Source organism: Bombina bombina, chromosome 1 (assembly GCF_027579735.1).
Source record: "Bombina bombina isolate aBomBom1 chromosome 1, aBomBom1.pri, whole genome shotgun sequence".
Lineage (NCBI taxonomy): Eukaryota > Metazoa > Chordata > Amphibia > Anura > Bombinatoridae > Bombina > Bombina bombina.
The window spans coordinates 1,044,260,051-1,044,276,978 of record NC_069499.1 but is presented as its reverse complement, the minus strand read 5'-3'; the positions used below and the strand labels follow the sequence as shown (position 1 = coordinate 1,044,276,978).

Below are 16,928 nucleotides of genomic sequence, written 5' to 3'. Positions count from 1 at the left end.
AAGGCTCTAATTTCTCCAACATAGGTGTGTCCGGTCCACGGCGTCATCCTTACTTGTGGGATATTCTCTTCCCCAACAGGAAATGGCAAAGAGCCCAGCAAAGCTGGTCACATGATCCCTCCTAGGCTCCGCCTTCCCCAGTCATTCTCTTTGCCGTTGTACAGGCAACATCTCCACGGAGATGGCTTAGAGTTTTTTAGTGTTTAACTGTAGTTTTTATTATTCAATCAAGAGTTTATTTTAAAATAGTGCTGGTATGTACTATTTACTCTGAAACAGAAGAGATGAAGATTTCTGTTTGTAAGAGGAAAATGATTTTAGCAACCGTTACTAAAATCGATGGCTGTTCCACACAGGACTGTTGAGAGGAATTAACTTCAGTTGGGGGCTACAGTGAGCAGACTTTTGCTGCTTGAGGTATGACACATTCTAACAAGACGATGTAATGCTGGAAGCTGTCATTTTCCCTATGGGATCCGGTAAGCCATTTTTATTACAGAAAGAAAAAAAGGGCTTCACAAGGGGTTTCTAAGACTGTAGACATTTTCTGGGCTAAATCGATTTATATTTTATACTCCATAGCCTTGAGGAATTATTTTAATCTTGGGAATTATGTAAAATAACCGGCAGGCACTGTATTGGACACCTTATTCTCTAGGGGCTTTCCCTAATCATAGGCAGAGTCTCATTTTCGCGCCTGTATTGCGCACTTGTTTTTGAGAAGCATGACATGCAGATGCATGTGTGAGGAGCTCTGATACATAGAAAAGACTTTCTGAAGGCGTCATTTGGTATCGTATTCCCCTTTGGGCTTGGTTGGGTCTCAGCAAAGCAGATACCAGGGACTGTAAAGGGGTTAAATATAAAAACGGCTCCGGTTCCGTTATTTTAAGGGTTAAAGCTTCCAAATTTGGTGTGCAATACTTTTAAGGCTTTAAGACACTGTGGTGAAATTTTGGTGAATTTTGAACAATTCCTTCATACTTTTTCGCAATTGCAGTAATAAAGTGTGTTCAGTTTAAAATTTAAAGTGACAGTAACGGTTTCTTTTAAAACGTTTTTTGTACTTTGTTATCAATCAAGTTTTTGCCTGTTTAACATGTCTGAACTACCAGATAGACTGTGTTCTGAATGTGGGGAAGCCAAGGTTCCTTCTCATTTAAATAGATGTGATTTATGTGACACAAAATTTAGAGAAAATGATGCCCAAGATGATTCCTCAAGTGAGGGGAGTAAGCATGGTACTGCATCATCCCCTCCTTCGTCTACACCAGTCTTGCCCACACAGGAGGCCCCTAGTACATCTAGCGCGCCAATACTCCTTACTATGCAACAATTAACGGCTGTAATGGATAATTCTATCAAAAACATTTTAGCCAAAATGCCCACTTATCAGCGAAAGCGCGACTGCTCTGTTTTAGAAAATACTGAAGAGCATGAGGACGCTGATGATATTGGTTCTGAAGGGCCCCTACACCAGTCTGAGGGGGCCAGGGAGGTTTTGTCTGAGGGAGAAATTTCAGATTCAGGGAAAATTTCTCAACAAGCTGAACCTGATGTGATTACATTTAAATTTAAATTGGAACATCTCCGCGCTCTGCTTAAGGAGGTGTTATCCACTCTGGATGATTGTGAGAATTTGGTCATTCCAGAGAAACTATGTAAAATGGACAAGTTCCTAGAGGTCCCGGGGCCCCCCGAAGCTTTTCCTATACCCAAGCGGGTGGCGGACATTGTAAATAAAGAATGGGAAAGGCCCGGTATACCTTTCGTCCCTCCCCCCATATTTAAAAAATTGTTTCCTATGGTCGACCCCAGAAAGGACTTATGGCAGACAGTCCCCAAGGTCGAGGGGGCGGTTTCTACTCTAAACAAACGCACCACTATACCCATAGAAGATAGTTGTGCTTTCAAAGATCCTATGGATAAAAAATTAGAAGGTTTGCTTAAAAAGATGTTTGTTCAGCAAGGTTACCTTCTACAACCAATTTCATGCATTGTTCCTGTCACTACAGCCGCGTGTTTCTGGTTCGATGAGCTAGAAAAGGCGATCAATAATAATTCTTCTTCTTATGAGGAGATTATGGACAGAATTCGTGCTCTCAAATTGGCTAATTCTTTCACCCTAGACGCCACTTTGCAATTGGCTAGGTTAGCGGCGAAAAATTCTGGTTTTGCTATTGTGGCGCGCAGAGCGCTTTGGTTAAAATCTTGGTCAGCGGATGCGTCTTCCAAGAACAAATTGCTTAACATTCCTTTCAAGGGGAAAACGCTGTTTGGCCCTGACTTGAAAGAGATTATCTCTGATATCACTGGGGGCAAGGGCCACGCCCTTCCTCAGGATAGGTCTTTCAAGGCCAAAAATAAACCTAATTTTCGTCCCTTTCGCAGAAACGGACCAGCCCCAAGTGCTACGTCCTCTAAGCAAGAGGGTAATACTTCTCAAGCCAAGCCAGCCTGGAGACCAATGCAAGGCTGGAACAAAGGAAAGCAGGCCAAGAAACCTGCCACTGCTACCAAGACAGCATGAGATGTTGGCCCCCGATCCGGGACCGGATCTGGTGGGGGGCAGACTCTCTCTCTTCGCTCAGGCTTGGGCAAGAGATGTTCTGGATCCTTGGGCGCTAGAAATAGTCTCCCAAGGTTATCTTCTGGAATTCAAGGGGCTTCCCCCAAGGGGGAGGTTCCACAGGTCTCAATTGTCTTCAGACCACATAAAAAGACAGGCATTCTTACATTGTGTAGAAGACCTGTTAAAAATGGGAGTGATTCATCCTGTTCCATTAGGAGAACAAGGGATGGGGTTCTACTCCAATCTGTTCGTAGTTCCCAAAAAAGAGGGAACATTCAGACCAATCTTAGATCTCAAGATCCTAAACAAGTTTCTCAAGGTTCCATCGTTCAAAATGGAAACCATTCGAACTATTCTTCCTTCCATCCAGGAAGGTCAATTCATGACCACGGTGGATTTAAAGGATGCGTATCTACATATTCCTATCCACAAGGAACATCATCGGTTCCTAAGGTTCGCATTCCTGGACAAGCATTACCAGTTTGTGGCACTTCCGTTCGGATTAGCCACTGCTCCAAGGATTTTCACAAAGGTACTAGGGTCCCTTCTAGCGGTGCTAAGACCAAGGGGCATTGCAGTAGTACCTTACTTGGACGACATTCTGATTCAAGCGTCGTCCCTTCCTCAAGCAAAGGCTCACACGGACATTGTCCTGGCCTTTCTCAGATCTCACGGGTGGAAAGTGAACGCAGAAAAAAGTTCTCTGTCTCCGTCAACAAGGGTTCCCTTCTTGGAAACAATAATAGACTCCTTAGAAATGAGGATTTTTCTGACAGAGGCCAGAAAATCAAAACTTCTGAACTCTTGTCAAATACTTCATTCTGTTCCTCTTCCTTCCATAGCGCAGTGCATGGAAGTAATAGGTTTGATGGTAGCGGCAATGGACATAGTTCCTTTTGCACGCATTCATCTAAGACCATTACAACTGTGCATGCTCAGTCAGTGGAATGGGGACTATACAGACTTGTCTCCGACGATACAAGTAAATCAGAGGACCAGAGATTCACTCCGTTGGTGGCTGTCCCTGGACAACCTGTCACAGGGGATGAGCTTCCGCAGACCAGAGTGGGTCATTGTCACGACCGACGCCAGTCTGGTGGGCTGGGGCGCGGTCTGGGGACCCCTGAAAGCTCAGGGTCTTTGGTCTCGGGAAGAATCTCTTCTACCGATAAATATTCTGGAACTGAGAGCGATACTCAATGCTCTCAAGGCTTGGCCTCAGCTAGCAAAGGCCAAGTTCATACGGTTTCAATCAGACAACATGACGACTGTTGCGTACATCAACCATCAGGGGGGAACAAGGAGTTCCCTGGCGATGGAAGAAGTGACCAAAATCATTCAACGGGCGGAGACTCACTCCTGCCACTTGTCTGCAATCCACATCCCAGGAGTGGAAAATTGGGAAGCGGATTTTCTGAGTCGTCAGACATTTCATCCGGGGGAGTGGGAACTCCATCCGGAAATCTTTGCCCAAATCACTCAATTGTGGGGCATTCCAGACATGGATCTGATGGCCTCTCGTCAGAACTTCAAGGTTCCTTGCTACGGGTCCAGATCCAGGGATCCCAAGGCGACTCTAGTAGATGCACTAGTAGCACCTTGGACCTTCAAACTAGCTTATGTATTCCCGCCGTTTCCTCTCATCCCCAGGCTGGTAGCCAGGATCAATCAGGAGAGAGCATCGGTGATCTTGATAGCTCCTGCGTGGCCACGCAGGACTTGGTATGCAGACCTGGTGAATATGTCATCGGCTCCACCATGGAAGCTACCTTTGAGACGAGACCTTCTTGTTCAAGGTCCGTTCGAACATCCGAATCTGGTCTCACTCCAACTGACTGCTTGGAGATTGAACGCTTGATCTTATCAAAGCGAGGGTTCTCAGATTCTGTCATTGATACTCTTGTTCAGGCCAGAAAGCCTGTAACTAGAAAAATTTACCACAAAATATGGAAAAAATATATCTGTTGGTGTGAATCTAAAGGATTCCCTTGGGACAAGGTAAAAATTCCTAAGATTCTATCCTTCCTTCAAGAAGGTTTGGAGAAAGGATTATCTGCTAGTTCCTTGAAGGGACAGATTTCTGCCTTGTCTGTGTTACTTCACAAAAAACTGGCAGCTGTGCCAGATGTTCAAGCCTTTGTTCAGGCTCTGGTTAGAATCAAGCCTGTTTACAAACCTTTGACTCCTCCTTGGAGTCTCAATTTAGTTCTTTCAGTTCTTCAGGGGGTTCCGTTTGAACCCTTACATTCCGTTGATATTAAGTTATTATCTTGGAAAGTTTTGTTTTTGGTTGCAATTTCTTCTGCTAGAAGAGTTTCAGAATTATCTGCTCTGCAGTGTTCTCCTCCTTATCTGGTGTTCCATGCAGATAAGGTGGTTTTACGTACTAAACCTGGTTTTCTTCCGAAAGTTGTTTCTAACAAAAACATTAACCAGGAGATAGTCGTGCCTTCTTTGTGTCCGAATCCAGTTTCAAAGAAGGAACGTTTGTTGCACAATTTGGATGTTGTTCGTGCTCTAAAATTCTATTTAGATGCTACAAAGGATTTTAGACAAACATCTTCCTTGTTTGTTGTTTATTCTGGTAAAAGGAGAGGTCAAAAAGCAACTTCTACCTCTCTCTCTTTTTGGATTAAAAGCATCATCAGATTGGCTTACGAGACTGCCGGACGGCAGCCTCCTGAAAGAATCACAGCTCATTCCACTAGGGCTGTGGCTTCCACATGGGCCTTCAAGAACGAGGCTTCTGTTGATCAGATATGTAAGGCAGCGACTTGGTCTTCACTGCACACTTTTACTAAATTTTACAAGTTTGATACTTTTGCTTCTTCTGAGGCTATTTTTGGGAGAAAGGTTTTGCAAGCCGTGGTGCCTTCCATCTAGGTGACCTGATTTGCTCCCTCCCTTCATCCGTGTCCTAAAGCTTTGGTATTGGTTCCCACAAGTAAGGATGACGCCGTGGACCGGACACACATGTTGGAGAAAACAGAATTTATGTTTACCTGATAAATTACTTTCTCCAACGGTGTGTCCGGTCCACGGCCCGCCCTGGTTTTTTAATCAGGTCTGATAATTTATTTTCTTTAACTACAGTCACCACGGTATCATATGGTTTCTCCTATGCAAATATTCCTCCTTTACGTCGGTCGAATGACTGGGGAAGGCGGAGCCTAGGAGGGATCATGTGACCAGCTTTGCTGGGCTCTTTGCCATTTCCTGTTGGGGAAGAGAATATCCCACAAGTAAGGATGACGCCGTGGACCGGACACACCGTTGGAGAAAGTAATTTATCAGGTAAACATAAATTCTGTTTTTTGAAAGCATAATTTTTGGGGGAGATTTTCCCTCCTCCAAGTAAGCCTTATGAATCAAGCGTTTTAGCCAGTAGTGGCTGTGGCCTTCTGGCCTTTATGTGCACCTGAGAATTTTTCTTATTTGATGGCAACATATCCAAAAATAAATTCCTGCTTTATGATAGACAAATTAGAGGACAATCTAAAATCTTTTGTAACATACAAATATAATTTTAAGGCTCTCGCTACAACTAAATTATGTTGTTGCCTTTCATTTGAATTCTTTGGTTATGACAAAGAAAAAGAACCACCTTTGGTAAAAAGTCAAATTGTGTACTTAAAACCACATTATCTTGGTGAAAAACAAGATAAGGAGGCTCACAAGAAAGAGAGCAGATTATTCAGAAACTCTTCTGGCAGAAGATCTTGCTAAAAGAAACAATAGTTTTCAAGACAGAAGTTGCATGTCTAAACTGTGCATAGGAGAGACCTGTAAAACTCTTAGAACCAAATTAAGATTCCAAGGTGGAGAAATTGGTTTAATCGCTGGTCTTATCCTTACTAAAGCTTGCGGTGCATAGCGCAGAAATCTGACACTTTAAAGAGCTAACAGACAAACCCTTATCTAAAAACCCTCTTGTAAAAATGCCAGCTAAAGAGGAATGTAGAAATGTCAGCTAAAGTCTTGTTCACACCAAGGAAGAAAAGTTTTCCAAATCTTATATATATATTTTTCTTGTAACTGGCTTTCTAAGCCTGAATTAAGGTTTCAACTACAGCATCAGAAAAGCCTATTCATTTTAAAATTAGATGCTTAATATCAAAAGCCTTCAAGTTGAGAGACTCAAGATCTTTATAATAGAAGGGGCCTTAAGACAGTAAGTTGTGTCTAAAATGAACTACGGAGGACACCTGGACATCTCTACCAGATCTGTGAACCATGTTCTAAATGGTCAAGCTGAAGCAATGAGAGCTCTTGTTTGATCTGAGCTATCACTCTTGGCAACAGAATAGTTGGAGGAAAGATGTAAGCAAGACAAAATGATCAGGGAGCTGCTAAGGCATCTAAAAACTTTGCCTGTGGATGCCTGGATCTTGTGAAATATCTGAAGTTGTTTAAGCAAAAATTCATCAGGTCTATCTCTCTGGTTGACCCAATTGATCTACAATCTCTTTGAAGACATCCAGATAAAGAGACCATTTCCCTGGATGAACAGATTGGCGGCTGAGATTGTCTGCTTTCCAGCTGTTCACACCTGGGATATGAATTGAAGACATTGTACAGAAATTGTTCTCTGTTCATGTCAAAATTAAGGAAACCTTCATCGCTAGGGAACTGCTAGTTCCCCCTTTGATATAGGCCACTGATGTGACATTGTATGACTGAAAAGCCTGATAAGTCTCTCCTTTTAGGAGAGGCCAGCTCTGAAGGACTCTGAAGAATGCACAGAGTTCTAGAATATTTATTGTTAACCTCTGCTCCTGAGGAGACCAAACCTCTTTTCTCTTGTTAAGTGTGTTCAGTCCACGGGTCATCCATTACTTATGGGATATATTCTCCTCCCCAACAGGAAGTTGCAAGAGGATCACCCAAGCAGAGCTGCTATATAGCTCCTCCCCTCACATGTCATACCCAGTCATTCTCTTGCAACCCTCAACAAAGAAGGAGGTCGCGGGAGGAGTTGGAGTTTTTTACTTAATTTTTCTTCAATCAAAAGTTTATTTTAAATGGCACCGGAGTGTGCTGTTTTTCTATCTCAGGCAGTATTTGGAAGAAGAAACTGCCTGCGTTTTCTATTATCTTAGCAGGCGTAACTAAGATCCACTGGCTGTTCTCGACATTCTGAGGAGTGGGGTTACTTCAGAACATGGGAATAGCATGCGGGGTCCCCCACAAATGAGGTATGTGCAGTACAATATTTTCTGGGAATGGAATTGACTAAGAAAATACTGCTGTTACCCGTATGATGTAAGTACAGCCTTAAATGCAGTAGTAGTGACTGGTATCAGGCTGATAAATGTATGCACAGTAGTTATTTTGTAGGGACTAGAATTTGACTGTGAAAATACTGTTAATACTGAAATAGTGCTTAAGCCTTATCTGCAGTGGTAGCGACTGGTTGCAGGCTTAGTGATAACTTTGCATGACATTTAAAGAAGTTTATTTTCAAAACGTTTACTGGCATGTTATTCGTTTTGTGAGGTACTTTGGTGATAAATCTTTTGGGCATACATTTTTTTCCACATGGCTAACTTATATTTCTGCTTAGAAACCGTTATATCAGGTCTCCCACTGTTGTAAATGAGCGGGAGGGGCCTCTTTTTTGCGCCTTGTTGCGCAGTTAAAATTCTAGCACAGTCTTCCTGCTTCTTCCTCCTTGATCCAGGACGTCTCTAGAGAGCTCAGGGGTCTTCAAAATTCGTTTTTAAGGGAGGTAATCAGTCACAGCAGACCTGTGACAGTGTGTTAGACTGTGATATAAACGTTTAATATTAATTTGATATCCGTTTTTTTGGGTACTGAGGGGTTAATCATCCTGTTGCTAATGGGTGCAATCCTCTGCTAATTAATACATTTAAAGAATTGTTGACTATAACTGAATTAGTTCTTTGTTACTCAACTGTGTTTTTTAAAAGCGCTGCAGCGTTTTTTATATTGCTTGCAAACTTATTGAAAGTATTTTCCAAGCTTGCTAGCTTCATTGCTAGTCTGTTTAAACATGTCTGATACAGAGGAATCTGCTTGTTCATTATGTTTAAAAGCCGTTGTGGAGCCCAATAGAAATATGTGTACCAATTGTATTGATGTTACTTTGAAAAATCAATCTGTACCGATTAAAAAATTAGCACCAGACAACGAGGGGGCAGTTATGCCGTCTAACTCTCCTCACGTGTCAGTACCTTCGTCTCCCACTCGGGAGGTGCGTGAGATTGAGGCGCCAAGTACATCAAGGCCCTTACAAATCACTTTACATGATATGGCTAATGTTATGAAAGAAGTTTTATACAATATGCCTGAGTTAAGAGGCAAGCGCGACAGTTCTGGGTTAAGGACAGAGCGCGCCGATGACCCGAGAGCCATGTCTGATACTGCGTCACAATTTGCAGAACATGAGGACGGAGAGCTTCATTCTGTGGGTGACGGTTCTGATTCGGGGAGACCGGATTCAGAAATTTCAAATTTTAAATTTAAGCTTGAGAACCTCTGCGTGTTGCTAGGGGAGGTGTTAGCGGCTCTGAATGATTGTGACACGGTGGCAATCCCAGAGAAATTATGTAAGCTGGATAAATACTACGCCGTGCCGGTGTGTACTGACGTTTTTCCTATACCAAAGAGGCTTACAGAGATTATTAGTAAGGAGTGGGATAGACCTGGTGTGCCTTTTTCCCCTCCTCCGATATTTAGAAAAATGTTCCCTATAGACGCCACCACACGAGACTTATGGCAGACAGTCCCTAAGGTGGAGGGAGCAGTTTCTACTTTAGCCAAGCGTACCACTATCCCGGTGGAGGATAGCTGTGCTTTCTCAGATCCAATGGATAAAAAATTAGAGGGTTATCTTAAGAAAATGTTTGTTCAACAAGGTTTTATATTACAGCCTCTTGCATGCATTGCTCCTGTCACTGCTGCAGCGGCATTCTGGTTTGAGTCTCTGGAAGAGGCGATTCGCACAGCACCATTGGATGAATCTCTGAGCAAGATTAGAACCCTCAAGCTGGCTAATGCGTTTGTTTCGGATGCCGTAGTGCATTTAACCAAACTTACGGCTAAAAATTCCGGATTCGCCATACAGGCGCGCAGAGTGCTTTGGCTTAAATCCTGGTCAGCAGATGTAACTTCTAAGTCTAAATTACTAAACATTCCTTTCAAAGGGCAGACCTTATTCGGGCCCGGCTTGAAGGAAATTATTGCTGACATTACTGGAGGTAAGGGCCACACCCTTCCTCAGGACAGGGCCAAATCAAAGGCCAAACAGTCTAATTTTCGTGCCTTTCGTAATTTCAAGGCAGGAGCAGCATCAACTTCCTCCGCTCCAAAACAGGAAGGAACTGCTGCTCGTTACAGACAGGGTTGGAAAGGCAACCAGTCATGGAACAAGGGCAAGCAGGCCAGAAAGCCTACTTCCGCCCCTAAGACAGCATGAAGTCAGGGCCCCCTTTCCGGAGACGGATCTCGTGGGGGGCAGACTCTCTCTCTTCGCCCAGGCTTGGGCAAGAGATGTACAGGATCCCTGGACTTTGGAGATTATATCTCAGGGATACCTTCTGGATTTCAAAACTTCTCCTCCACAAGGGAGGTTTCATCTGTCAAGGTTATCAACAAACCTAGTAAAGAAAGAGGCATTTCTACAATGTGTACAAGACCTCTTAGTGATGGGAGTGATCCACCCAGTTCCGTGGACGGAACAGGGGCAAGGGTTTTATTCAAATCTGTTTGTGGTTCCCAAGAAAGAGGGAACCTTCAGACCAATCTTAGATTTAAAAATCTTAAACAAATTCCTAAGGGTTCCATCGTTCAAGATGGAAACCATTCGGACCATCCTACCCATGATCCAAGAGGGTCAATATATGACCACGGTGGATTTAAAGGATGCCTACCTTCACATACCGATTCACAAAGATCATTATCGGTACCTAAGGTTTGCCTTTCTAGACAGGCATTACCAGTTTGTAGCGCTTCCCTTCGGGTTGGCTACGGCCCCGAAAATTTTTACAAAGGTTCTGGGCTCTCTTCTGGCGATACTAAGACCACGAGGCATAGCGGTGGCTCCGTACCTAGACGACATTCTGATACAAGCGTCAAGTTTTCAAAATGCAAAGTCTCATACAGAGACAGTTCTAGCATTTCTGAGGTCGCATGGGTGGAAAGTGAACGTGGAAAAGAGTTCTCTGTTACCACTCACAAGGGTCCCTTTTCTAGGGACTCATAGATTCTGTAGAGATGAAAATTTACCTGACGGAGTCCAGGTTATCAAAGCTTCTCAATGCTTGCCGTGCCCTTCACTCCATTCCAAGCCCATTAGTAGCTCAGTGCATGGAAGTAATCGGCTTAATGGTCGCGGCAATGGACATAGTGCCATTTGCGCGCCTACATCTCAGACCGCTGCAACTATGCATGCTAAGTCAATGGAACGGGGATTACTCAGATCTGTCCCCTTTGCTAAATCTGGACCAGGAGACCAGAGATTCTCTTCTCTGGTGGTTATCTCGGGTTCATCTGTCCAAAGGAATGACTTTTCGCAGACCAGATTGGACGATTGTAACAACAGATGCCAGCCTACTAGGCTGGGGAGCAGTCTGGAACTCTCTGAAGGCTCAGGGATCGTGGACTCAGGAGGAGAAACTCCTCCCAATAAACATTCTAGAATTAAGAGCAATATTCAATGCTCTTCTAGCTTGGCCTCAGTTGGCAACACTGCGGTTCATCAGATTTCAGTCGGACAACATCACGACTGTGGCTTACATCAATCATCAAGGGGGAACCAGGAGTTCCCTGGCGATGTTGGAAGTCTCGAAGATAATTCGCTGGGCAGAGTCTCATTCTTGCCACCTGTCAGCGATCTACATCCCAGGCGTGGAGAACTGGGAGGCGGATTTTTTAAGTCGCCAGGGGGAGTGGGAACTTCACCCGGAGGTATTTGCCCAACTGATTCTTCGTTGGGGCAAACCGGATCTGGATCTCATGGCATCTCGCCAGAACGCCATGCTTCCTTGTTACGGATCCAGGTCCAGGGACCCGGGAGCGGTGCTGGTAGATGCACTAGCAGCCCCTTGGGTTTTCAACATAGCTTATGTGTTTCCACCTTTTCCGTTGCTACCTCGACTGATTGCCAGGATCAAACAGGAGAGAGCATTGGTGATTCTGATAGCGCCTGCGTGGCCACGCAGGACCTGGTATGCAGACCTAGTGGACATGTCGTCCTGTCCACCATGGTCTCTACCCCTGAGGCAGGACCTTCTAATTCAGGGTCCTTTCCATCATCCAAACCTAATTTCTCTGAGGCTGACTGCTTGGAAATTGAACGCTTGATTCTATCAAAGCGTGGGTTTTCGGATTCGGTTATTGATAAATTAATACAGGCTCGGAAACCTGTTACTAGAAAAATTTACCACAAGATATGGCGTAAATATTTATATTTGTGTGAATCCAAGAGTTACTCATGGAGTAAGGTTAGGATTCCTAGGATATTGTCTTTTCTACAAGAGGGTTTAGAAAAGGGCTTATCCGCTAGTTCACTAAAGGGACAGATTTCTGCTCTGTCTATTCTTTTACACAAGCGTCTGGCAGAGAATCCAGACGTCCAGGCTTTTTGTCAGGCTTTGGCTAGGATTAAGCCTGTGTTTAAAACTGTTGCTCCTCCGTGGAGCTTAAACTTGGTTCTTAAAGTTCTTCAGGGTGTTCCGTTTGAACCCCTTCATTCCATTGATATTAAGCTTTTATCTTGGAAAGTTCTGTTTTTGATGGCTATTTCCTCCTTACATTGTGATTCTCCTTATCTGATCTTTCATTCAGACAAGGTAGTTCTGCGTACTAAACCTGGGTTTTTACCTAAGGTTGTTTCTAACAAGAATATCAATCAAGAGATTGTTGTTCCATCCTTATGTCCTAATCCTTCTTCAAAGAAGGAACGTCTTTTGCATAATCTAGACGTGGTCCGTGCTCTGAAGTTCTACTTACAGGCAACTAAAGATTTTCGACAAACTTCTTCTCTGTTTGTCGTTTACTCTGGACAGAGGAGAGGTCAAAAGGCTTCGGCTACCTCTCTCTCTTTTTGGCTTTGTAGCATTATACGCTTAGCCTATGAGACTGCTGGACAGCAGCCTCCTGAAAGAATTACAGCTCATTCCACTAGAGCTGTGGATTCCACCTGGGCCTTTAAGAATGAGGCCTCTGTTGAACAGATTTGCAAGGCTGCAACTTGGTCTTCACTTCATACTTTTTCCAAATTTTACAAATTTGACACTTTTGCTTCTTCGGAGGCTGTTTTTGGGAGAAAGGTTCTACAGGCAGTGGTTCCTTCTGTTTAATGTTCCTGCCTTGTCCCTCCCATCATCCGTGTACTTTAGCTTTGGTATTGGTATCCCATAAGTAATGGATGACCCGTGGACTGAACACACTTAACAAGAGAAAACATAATTTATGCTTACCTGATAAATTTATTTCTCTTGTAGTGTGTTCAGTCCACGGCCCGCCCTGTCTATTTGAGGCAGGTTCTAAATTTTAAATTATAACTCCAGTCACCACTGCACCCTATAGTTTCTCCTTTCTCGTCTTGTTTCGGTCGAATGACTGGATATGACATGTGAGGGGAGGAGCTATATAGCAGCTCTGCTTGGGTGATCCTCTTGCAACTTCCTGTTGGGGAGGAGAATATATCCCATAAGTAATGGATGACCCGTGGACTTAACACACTACAAGAGAAATAAATTTATCAGGTAAGCATAAATTATGTTTTCTACCCTACTGCATCCCAACCTGAGAGACTTCCGTCTCTTGTGACTATAGTTCAGGTTGGGTGTACGAAGGAGGCCTTCAAATAAATGTATTGATTATTTTTCCACAAGGACAGAGACTGTCTTACTTTGAAATCCAAAAGTATTCTTTGAGGAAGCTGTGTATAGTCCTTGCAACATTGGCATAACATACAGAGCTGAAGAGGTCTCATATGAAACCTTGCAAATGGAATAGCATATGATGCTGCTATCATCAGCCCAAATACTTTCATTCACTGAGCTGTAGGATTGGGAAGAGATTTAAGCTTTGATCAGTTAAATAATATCTCACAGAAATTGAGTCTATTAATGACTCCTAGGAAGGAGAACCTGTTTTGAGGATAAAGATAGCTCTTTGGACTGTTGATTCTCCAATAACAATGCTTGCAACGAAACAGCAAACGTTTGTTGTATCATATACAGCATAATGTAAAGATAGAGCCCGATCCAAGATATTGTCCCGGTATGAAACCACCAAAATACATTGAGCCCTTGTTACGGACAGGAGTTCCAAGAACTTTGGTAAAAAAAAATCTGGGAGGTGTAGCTATACTAAATGGACCAGCAACAAAGTATTTGTCCTGAAAGGCAAACCTTAGAAACTGATAGTGGTTTTTGTGACAAGGAATATGAAGGTAAGTATCCTTTAAATCTATTGTGGAAATAAGCTGTCCCTGCTGAAACAGAGCAAGAATAGCCTGAATTGTTTCCATCCTTAAAAGAAGTACTATCTTCTAAAGGAATAGTAGTGCATTTGGCAAAAATGAAGATAAGCCTCATATTAATCTGAGGATACCTGTCAGCGAAGAATCTGGAACACTTCATGTTTTCATCTTTCTCCTGTGGAGGCAAAGATAAGACTGACAAAGCGAAGAGAGGGGAGGGATTAAGTGCTCTTGGACTTTTGGGAATATTTGCATTCTACTAGTGGCCAGGAGTTGAATCCCAAGAATAATGCCATAACCACCTTATGAAAGAAAAATGTTTGTCTAAAAATGTTACTGAATATTTATTTTCCTTAAAGAGACCAAAACTACATGTGTGTTGATGTTATGCTCAATATGTAGAAGGCCATGTATACTGTCCTGAATATGTTTGTATACACCTTTAGAAGCTGGCTTCGGTATACTGTAATAGACTTGTAAGTGGTAGTAGTCCCATGCAAGTGTACACTTTGGCTGCAGCAGCCATGGCATCTCCACCCCATCCTGGCGATTCAGCTCTTTCAATACAGCCTCAGATAGCGGTGTCAGTTGTCATTGCTGGATGTGGAGATATATATATATATATATATATGTGTGTGTATGTATGTGTACGTATATAATTATATATATATATATATATATATATATATATATATATATAATTTATATATACAAACAGACAATCGTAGGATAAGCACTAATAGTAAAGAATCAAATGAATCTAGAGAAGTGCTCGAGACTAGGGTAAACTCATACCAACTTACCCCCAAAAATAGTATAAATACAAATATATGTCTCCGCTTTGTGCCCGTACGTCACTAGACAACCCCTAGAGTGTGTTAAAAACAGGCGCGGTACGCGAGATCTGACGTCTGTGGCGCTCTGTGTCGGTCCACATGGCTAATTTGCATAGCCAGCTGACACAGGCGGCTAGGCGTGAGCTGCTTTCGGCTGTAATTGTTTGTGGTTTGTTTACTCCAGTGTCTTACAGGGTTAAGGTGAAACGGGTCATATATTGTATTTAAGATACATCAACCTAGCTGGATGTTAACAACCTTATCAAGTCCAATAAGTTCAGCCAAATGTATATGATCAAAAGGGGCTATGTATGCACTCTATCTTACGTGGTGTGCAATATCAGGGCTATATCGTAGTGCCATATTACTAAAGCATATGGGCTATATGGGTCAAAGAGAGCCCAATGATACACAGATGGGCTACTTAATTATTTCTGCTCTGTAATTAGGTATGTGTGTCCTGGCCTACCCATGAAGATTGATACTAGAGAACCAGGCACAAAAACAATAAAGCACAAAATATACAAGATGATTAAAAATCTGTGCATATGATAATTTGTCATTATATATATATATATATATATATATATATATATATATATATATATATATATATATATATATATATATATATATATATATATATATATATATATATATATATATAGAGAGAGAGAGAGAGATGCTAACAATGAGCATTAAGAACGGATTTATTAGTGTGCTGGCTAATTTTAACGTATATATTCTTTCTTCATTGGGTTCACTAATGTCACCATTTATGAATATTATGTTGAGATGAATAGACGCTTGATTTGTGTATATATTGTAATATGTTGTTATACCTATTGATTTGTGTGTTTGATTACCTGGCAACCAGAGTGTTGCCATGACAACACAGTTTTGGCTCAATTTTCAGTAATTGTTTGATGGGTGGGGCTTAGCACCTTTAAATTGCACTTTGTTCACTTGCACAATTGTCTGGTCAATTGGTTATATATAACACAAGACAAGCAGAATGACAGGGAACAAGTCCACTGACAATCCCCACTAGCGCTTCTTTAAGAGTGAAGAATGTATGTCGAATTTTCACTCACATATGTAAAGCAAAAGATAAAAGTACACTTCAAAAACCCTCAATCAATATGAGGCAAGACAGGTTGTATCAGTAAACTTGGCACCTCCCGTGATATGGAGCAGGATGTCTGTGTCGTCGTGGCTCCTCCGGTTTTCCAAACTATTCAGTATGAGAAACTTTCAGCAACCAGTTGTAACTCCGCCCAGTATGTCTGTAGTTTGACGGGTTTCTCAACAAAAATATTTTAATGGGATGTTATGAGGTTGATGGGATGAACACAGTTTCTGAATATTTGGTGGAATATTAGATAAAGACACTTGCATTTCATCAGTCAGCTGTCCCACTCACTGACTACAAACGCAGTCACAAGCCGATTGAGGAGACTACACGTGCAGTCAGGAGCCAATGTGCCATCAAAGCCGCCAATGGGAATAGTTTCAGTTCCCGCTGAGCTGCGCCAATAGGTTAAGATGATCTGTTTCCCATTAGGTATCAATCATGTGTCAACCATGTTATATGCGTAGCAGGCAGGCAAAAAGTCGGAAACCAAAAAAAAATTTAAGTAAAAAAAAAATTGTGCTGAATGTGACCAGGAATGTTATGGTCACATGTTCAAATTGTGACAGTGCAGGGCCAACCTGAGTGATCAGAGGGGGTTATAGCAGAGAGTAAACAAATTCCGTATAACCAGGTTCCACACTAGGGTCAGTAAAATCCTGGGTATTTACATTATTGTACATCTGTTTTTGTACAATGTTCATATGTACACAAACTGATTCCATTATTTTCCTCTATTTATTATTCTTTTCCAACATATACTGAATTTTGTTAAAGGGACAGTCTAGGCCAAAATAAACTTTCATGATTCAGATAGAGCATGTAATTTTAAACAATTTTCCAATTTACTTTTATCACCAATTTCTTTTACAAAGATATGACGAGTCCACGGATTTCATCCTTACTTGTGGGATATTAACCTCCTGCTAACAGGAA

At 42.3% G+C, this 16,928-nt stretch overlaps 1 protein-coding gene across 3 annotated transcripts in view; it reads left to right on the top strand.

The window, feature by feature from the left end:
- NDRG3 (NDRG family member 3) overlaps positions 1–16,928 on the top strand; it is a 398,435-nt gene that overhangs the window by 358,642 nt on the left and 22,865 nt on the right. The gene's annotated exons all lie outside the window — the stretch shown is intronic.